The sequence below is a fragment of the Hakea prostrata genome, chromosome 2 (genome assembly GCF_041222555.1).
Source record: "Hakea prostrata isolate BN-2017 chromosome 2, UWA_Hpros_2, whole genome shotgun sequence".
Lineage (NCBI taxonomy): Eukaryota > Viridiplantae > Streptophyta > Magnoliopsida > Proteales > Proteaceae > Hakea > Hakea prostrata.
In genome coordinates, this window is record NC_142601.1 from 64,140,725 (window position 1) to 64,148,408 (window position 7,684).

Genomic DNA, 7,684 nt, shown 5'->3' on the forward strand with positions numbered 1-7,684 from the left:
TCCTGATTTAGAGGCTTGGAATCTACATGAAAGTAATTGTGAAATGGAAGTGGTTGATCCTGCACTATCAGAATACAATGCTGTTGAAGCAAAACGAATTATAGGAGTCATTCTTCTGTGCACTCAAGCATCACCATCTCTACGTCCAGCAATGTCCCGTGTGATGGCAATGCTTTCAGGAGACACTGAACTTGAATCTGTCTCACCAAAACCTGGATACTTGACAGATTGGGCCTTCAATGATATTACTGGCAGCTTTATGAGTGGTGACACTTCTGGAGCCTACACGAGTGAAAATCCAAAGGAGCCAAATTTACTCTTCGACTGCAACCACTGTGCTTGATGAAAGACCAGATATTGCATGAGCATCTGGGAGAAGGAAGGCGATAGCCACTTTCTAAATAAATAAATTGGTCATTGTTGTATAAAGAAGTCAGATTTCATTCTTGTATATTGTTATCATGAATAAGGAATACTCAAAACATGTAATTTATGTCCATCCTTGTTTCTCATTGATAGACAAGATACATTAACTCCATTTTGATTTGCTAACAGAGATATCTCCCAGCTAGAACTCCTTGAGTAGCCTTCTCCTTCTTTCTCAACCAATAATCCCCAAGACCTCCTAATGTTTCTCCACTGTTTGAAGTAGTCCCAAATGTACCAATAAGAACTCTTATCATCTCTCAGTATCAACATCCCCATCCTCTCTGAAAATCTCTTCCTGAGTTCTAGCTGTGACCAGACCAAAGGCAATTGCTCCAATTGATAACTTCCACAAACATCTTCTGTCTATGAAGTCACCACTCACCATGGTAATTTGTTCATTATCTCAAGTGCAATACAAGTGGTTTTCAGATCAGAACGATGCTTTCCCTATATTAGTATTCATATTTTCTTTCAAGTGCAGAGTGATTATCAGTGAATCACCACTGTATAGCAACCATAGTGCTTAGTCTGTTATATGCAACATACTGTTATCGTTGCAGAATTGCTTCTTTGTGCTCATATCTCATTAAGTTGTTACAAACCAGTAGGGGAGAAATGAAGAATTTTAGATACATAGTTCTACAAAATCAATCACAGCGTTGCCATATTCCCTGGTTTCTAATGAATAGTACACTAATTTAGTTTTGCTTTTGAAGTTATATGCTGCCAGATTTCATCATCCGATCGCCAAAAAGAAAAAAGGAAAAAATCCCAATAAGATTATAGCAGAAAGAAGCAGTAGCTCTTTTGATTCTCTTCATGAACCAGGCAGAGACAACTTTCAACAATTGTGTTGACTGTAAGATCACCATCTCCAGGAAGGTTCAAATGATTCAGACAATTTCTTTGAGACTGTATAATCACATAATTCAGCATGGAAAATGCGTCGAATCATTTGAACTCTTCGGGAGTCAGATCAGAATGATTCGTGTAAACCAGATCTAGTCTCTTGTATAACACGATCATTGACGGTCTTTGCAAAGAGGGGCTGGTAAATGAGGCCATGAACCTCATCATGTGGCATAAATAGAACTCCAATCGATATCAAGTATCCCCTCCCTCATCTCCAATAATGGTACTTACATTTTTTATCCTGCCAGCATCAAGGCTGATATTGTCTCTTTCTTCTCCAACCTTCTCTCCGCTCCCTCACTTCCACCCCACCCCGCCTTCCCCCAACCTCAATAAAATATTCATCGACCCTTCCATCTCCTCCATTAATCAAGCGTTCCTCTCTCTCATTCCCAAGAAACAGGGAGCCACCTTCCTCTCTGACTTCCACCCCATTTCCCTCTGGAACTTGTTCTACATATTCATCTCTAAAATCCTAGAGAATAGACTCAAAAAAGCACTTCCATCCCTTGTGAGTCAAAATCAATCGACCTTTATCTCGGGCCGTAGCATCGCGGATAACATTCTCCTCTGTGCGTAGATTGTTCGTAGTTTAGATAGATCTGCTCATTCCCTGGCTGCGCTCCTTAAAGTTGATCTTCATAAAGCCTTTGATTCTATTCGCTAGGACTTCATTTTTTATGTCCTCTCTTCCATGGGTTTCCACCTCCTTTTCATCCACAGGATCGATACAGGTATCTCTTCTCCCTTCTTCCCGATTCTCCATTATCACCAATGGTTCCCCGGCGGGTTTTTTCCTTTCCCGTATCCTTCTCCTTAGCCTTAGAAGTCCTTTCCCGTATCCTTCAATCCAAGACTAACCAACTCCTCATCTCCCCCATTCCCAAGTGCAAGTCCCTTAATCTCACCCATCTTGCTTTTGCAAACGATCTTATGATTTTCTCTAAAGCAAATAATCTCTCCATATCCTCCATCATCTCGGCCCTCCCGCAGTTTGAGTCCCTCTCTGGCCTTTAGGTTAACCGTAACAAATCCACCTTATTCGTCTTTGGCGTCCCTAACCATCTCCGAGCCTCTGTCCTCCTCTTGGGCTTCAAGCACAGATCCTTTCCAGTGACCAATCTTGGTCACCTACTCATTCCGGGTAGACTCACTCACTCGACACCATTGCCTCCCCATGCTTGATAATATTCGCAAGAAGTTGCAACTTTGGAAGGGTAAGCTTCTACAGGGTTTAAAGTATCGGTATCGAATATTGTATCGGTAAGGTGATTTTAAGAGACGTATCGTCCTGTATCGAGTATTATATTGCTCTGATTAAGTATTTTAGTGTAATTCAATGGAGAGACGTATCGAGATGTATCGTATCGGTTGGGTCAAATATTGATACGTATCGGCTAGTATCTTATGGTATCGTGGGATACTTTAAACCTTGAGCTTCTATCCTTTGCTGGGAGAGTGGTCCTCATCCGCTCAGCGCTTCAGTCCAACTATCTTTATTGGTGTGGAATCTTCTCCATTCCAAATCTACCATCCATGCTATGGAGTCATTATTCCGAGCTTTCCTCTGGAAGGGGCAGGAAGCCTCACGCTTCATCCATCAAGTCAGTTGGTCCTCCATCTGTTGCCCTACCTTTGAAGGAGGCCTTAGAATCTGTTGGATCTCTGATGTAAACCTTGCTTGCCTTATCAAACTCATTTGGAAAATTGCCGCAAAGCAAGATTCTATCTGGGTAAGGTGAGTCTAGTCTTTCCATCTGCGGTCTGACTCCCTCTGAACTGTTCCCATGCCCTCCAACCCTTCTTGGGTTTGAAGGAAAATCCTCTTGCTGCACCCATGCGCCATCTCTGCCATTTCAACCTCCATCTCCCCCAGCTTCTCCACTTCCTTCTGGCATAATCTGTGGCATCCCTTGAGCATTATCTATAAAGACTTTGGTCCTTGCACTGTTTATGGCACCCGTATCCCCAAATCCACCCTCCTGTCAAACTTCATCTCAAATGGATCTTGGACTTATTCCCCTCTCCCCATTCTCACACAGGTTTGGGATTCTCTTCCCCCTCCCCCCCCTCTCTAGCTCCACTAGAGACCTCACCATTTGGCTCCCCTCAATCTCCGTAACCTTCACCACTTCATCAGCTTGGAACCATCTCAGATCCATAACCCAAAGCCCCCTGGCCCCAGCTGGTTTAATCCAAAGGCTTCATCCCCCGTCATTCCATTACCATATGGAGGGCCCTCAACCATGCCCTCCCCACCCAATTGTTCCTCCTTGACCGCCACATGCTTGCTAACCCATATTGCATCCTCTGTCGAAACGGTTTGGAAAACCTTGAGCACCATTTCTTTTTTTTCCCCTTCTCCAAATTTATGTGGGGAAAAGCTCTTGCTTCCATTTGGCCCTGCTCGAGGCGATCATATTGGTTTTTTCAAGATTGGTCTAGGATTTTGAGAAACTTTTCAGGCCCTTCCATTTGCGATCGTATTAATAAGCTAGTGCATTGTGCCTTTATCCATCACCTTTGGTGGGAGCAACCTTCGAAGATGGACATCCAAATCCAACTCTATAGACAGGATTTGGAACGCCATCTATTTTTATGGTTCTTTTAGATTGTTAGCCATGCCCCATCCCCTTGTTGACAATACCCCAAGGAACAGCTCATTGTTGTCTCCTGGGATCTTAGTTCCATTTTTCGGTCTTCTGCTTAAAGACCTTGTTCTCTTGTTTCCTTTTGCTTGATCTATTTACTTACTCATCCAAAAAAAAGAAGTATCAAAAGCGAGGATCACATATCTCAAAGTGGAGACGCACCATTAATTCTATAGGATAAGCGGAAATAACATTATCACTGCAATCAAGTGTCAAAACCAAGGAGGGCAAATTCTCAAGGTGGAAACGCACCCTCAAACCTTACAAGACAATTACAATCACTAGGGCAGAAATAAAAATATGATTCAAATCAACTAAAATAATCATAGCAGAGCGAATGTTAAGGTGGACATGCACCCTACACCTTATAGCCTAAGTATAATCACACAGGCATTAATAGAATTATGATTGAAATAAACTGTCAAAATCGAGGAAGGCAAATCTTAAAGGGGACCACAAGGGCAAGAACAAAATTATGATCAAAATAAATTGTTAGAATCAAGGAAGGTGAATCTCAAGGGGAAGATGCACCATCAACCATATAGGATAAGTACTATTTCAAGGATAGGAATTCAATTACAATTGAAATCAATCGCCAAAATCAAGGAGCAAAAATCCCAAAGTGGACAAACACCCTTAAACATAGAAAATAAGAATAATCACAACGGCAACAATAGAATTATCATTTAGCATAAATAAAATTAAGATTCATAATAAAATTCGATAAGGGTGAATCTCAAGGTGGAGGTGCACCCTCAGCCTTATAAGACAAAAACAATCAAAACAGCAGGAATAGAAATATGATTGAAATCAAACGTCAAAACCGATGAAGGTGAATCTAAAGGTGGAGACGCACTGTCAACCTTATAGGAGAAGTACAATCACAAGGACAATAATAGAATTATGAGTAAAATAAAATGTAAAAACCTAAGAGGAAGAACTTAGAACTTGAGAGGCACCCTCAAACTAATATGATAAATTAAATCACAAGAGCAATGTTAGAATTTTAATTCAAGTACAGTAACAAAATATAAGAGGGTAATCTCATGGTCAATACTCCTTATTAACATTATAAGACATGTACAATCACAAATATAGGAATAGCATTATGATTAAAATCAAGTATTTATATCAAAGAGGGTGATTCTTAAGGTAGAGATGCACCCTCAACCTCATAGGATAAATATGGTGGAAACAAAAATATGATTGAAATCAAATGTCAAAATAGAAGAGGGAGAATCTCAAGGTGGAGATGCACTCTAAAATCTATAGGATAAGTAGAATCACAACGGCATCAATAGCATTATATTGAATTCAAGTGCGATAATCAAAGAGGGCAATCCAAAAGGTGGAGACGCACCTAAAACCTTAAAGGATAAGTATAATCACAAGCACATAAATAAAATTATGATTCAAAATCAAGTATAACGAATCTAAAGGTGGATACGCACCCTAAACATTATAGGATAAGTACAATCACAAGGACAATAATAGCATTATGATTGAAATCCAGAATAAAAATCACTCAAAGGGTGAATCGTTAATTGGAGACATAGTGTCAACCATATAAGTTAAATAGAACCACACGAGTGGAATGAAACGACAAAATCAACAAAGGCGAACCTCAAGGTGGAGACTCACCTACAACCTTTTAGGGAAATTATAATTATAATGTTAGAAACTCAAATCAGGTATAACAATCGAGGAGGGTGAATCCCAAGGTGGAGATGCATCCACACCCGTATAGGATAAGTATAATCAAAATGGCAAGAAAAGAACAATGATTGAAATCATTTGTTAAAATTGAGGAGGGTAAATCTCAATGAGGAAAAGCAACTAGAAGCACCTTGAACCTTAAAAATAAGTATAATCACACAGATAGAATAGCATTATGAGTAAAATCAAATGTCAAAATCGATAATGGCAAATCATTACAATATAAATTGAATTATGATTCAAATCAACTGTCAAAATCATAGACGGCAAATCTCAAGGTGTTGCGGCATCCAAAAACATGTTTAACATGTATAATCCAAAAACATATTTAACATGTAATTTAAATCAACTCACAAAATAGAAAAGGGTGAATCACAAGGTGAAAACACAATAGGACCTTGGAGGGTAGCCACAAGGAGGAGGGAGAGAGGGTTAAGGGTATGGGAGGGGATTATAAATAAAGGGGAAAGGGAGAGGAAAGGCATTGAATGTTATATGAGTTATGTTTGGGCAGCCGTAGGCTGAGGGGCACCGTGAGGTGATGGGGGTGACTGAAACCATTAAAACATTTTTATCCATGTAAATTCTTGTATTTTGTGCTGATTTCCAGAGTGAAAATAAGGGTTTTTATCAATTTGGTATCAGAGCAGTGTCGATCCCAGGGAGGTACAATGGCAATGCCACTATTTTCCAGCAAAGAACGAGCGCAAGAATGGTTGACTGAAGTCCAGCTCTTCTGTTGGCAACATCAATTGAGCAAGAACATTGGCTCGAAGTGGCTCTTGAACATTTGGAAGGATTTGCCAAATTGAGCAAGAACATTTGGAACAACCTTGCTAATCTCTCCCCTCTCTACGTTTGCCAAATTGTTTATCTAGACTTGGATCTCATCCCCATCGACGACATCGCTGCAACACCACTTGGGGATCACTACGTTTTAGCAGCTCCAAAGTATTATAATGTAAATTTCACATCTTACTTCCCTCCAACTTTGTGGGCTAACCCATCTCTCTTCGTAAAGCATGTTACTATAATACTGGATTCATGGTTACAGATCTCGAAAGACGGCGTGAAGGAGATTACACTACCAAGATTGTGGAATAAATGGAGCTGTAGAAACGATTGAGGATTCATGAATTGGGTTCGGTGCTCCCATTTATTCTTCTAAATCATCAGTGGAACCAACACACGGCCTCCGTGGTGATAATTTCTAAGGGCTTTGCAGAGATATGCATCTAGGTCCAGCGAGTCATTTGCATTAGAGTGGAAAAGGTAAGCCATAGGTTGGACTCGATCGAATCGTCCTTGCATATTGGAAGCATTGTGGGCTCCTTACGATCTACTACAAATTCCTTTCGCTCTTGATTCTTGAGTTGTGGGTGATTCAGGGGAGAGAGAGATTGTCTCAAAGAGAGTGAGAATATTCTATGTTACTCTCCATGTTTTGCTTTACTGGTTCAAAGGTGAAGAAGCATAAGATAGAGAGTGCTTTGAGATAGATGTGATAACAGACATTTTGTGTATATCTCCCTTATTGATCGACGGGCACAATGAAGCACGATACCAAATGCTACTTAAGACCAGATTTTCTTTCTATTTTCTGGGTTTCTCCCTAATTGCTAGTGAAGTTCTTATTAATCAAACAAGAACGGATGGACATGCGATGCTTCATCTTATTAACTATAGATCACTATACACACAAATCATGTTATATAGATTTTGTAAGAGTTATGCATATCTAGTGGTGTTGGTTTGCAACAAAGCAAAGGATTACATGCATGGAAAAAAATTCGGTTGAAATTACCGAAATTTCGACCAAAATGTCTGCAAAAATTGAAAACAAAATGGAACTCCAAGAATTCCTTATAGTTCAAAGTTTCAACTGAAATTTCAGAAATTTTGACCATTTCGCAACATTCGACCTAAGTTTCACAGGTTTCAACACTAAAACTTGTTTTTCCTTGGTTTTTGTTAAT

At 39.9% G+C, this 7,684-nt stretch overlaps 1 pseudogene; it reads left to right on the plus strand.

Moving 5' to 3' along the window:
• The first annotated feature begins 43 nt into the window (after positions 1-43).
• Positions 44-7,080, plus strand: LOC149025679 (putative galacturonosyltransferase-like 1 pseudogene; annotated as a pseudogene).
• Positions 7,081-7,684: the final 604 nt, after the last annotated feature.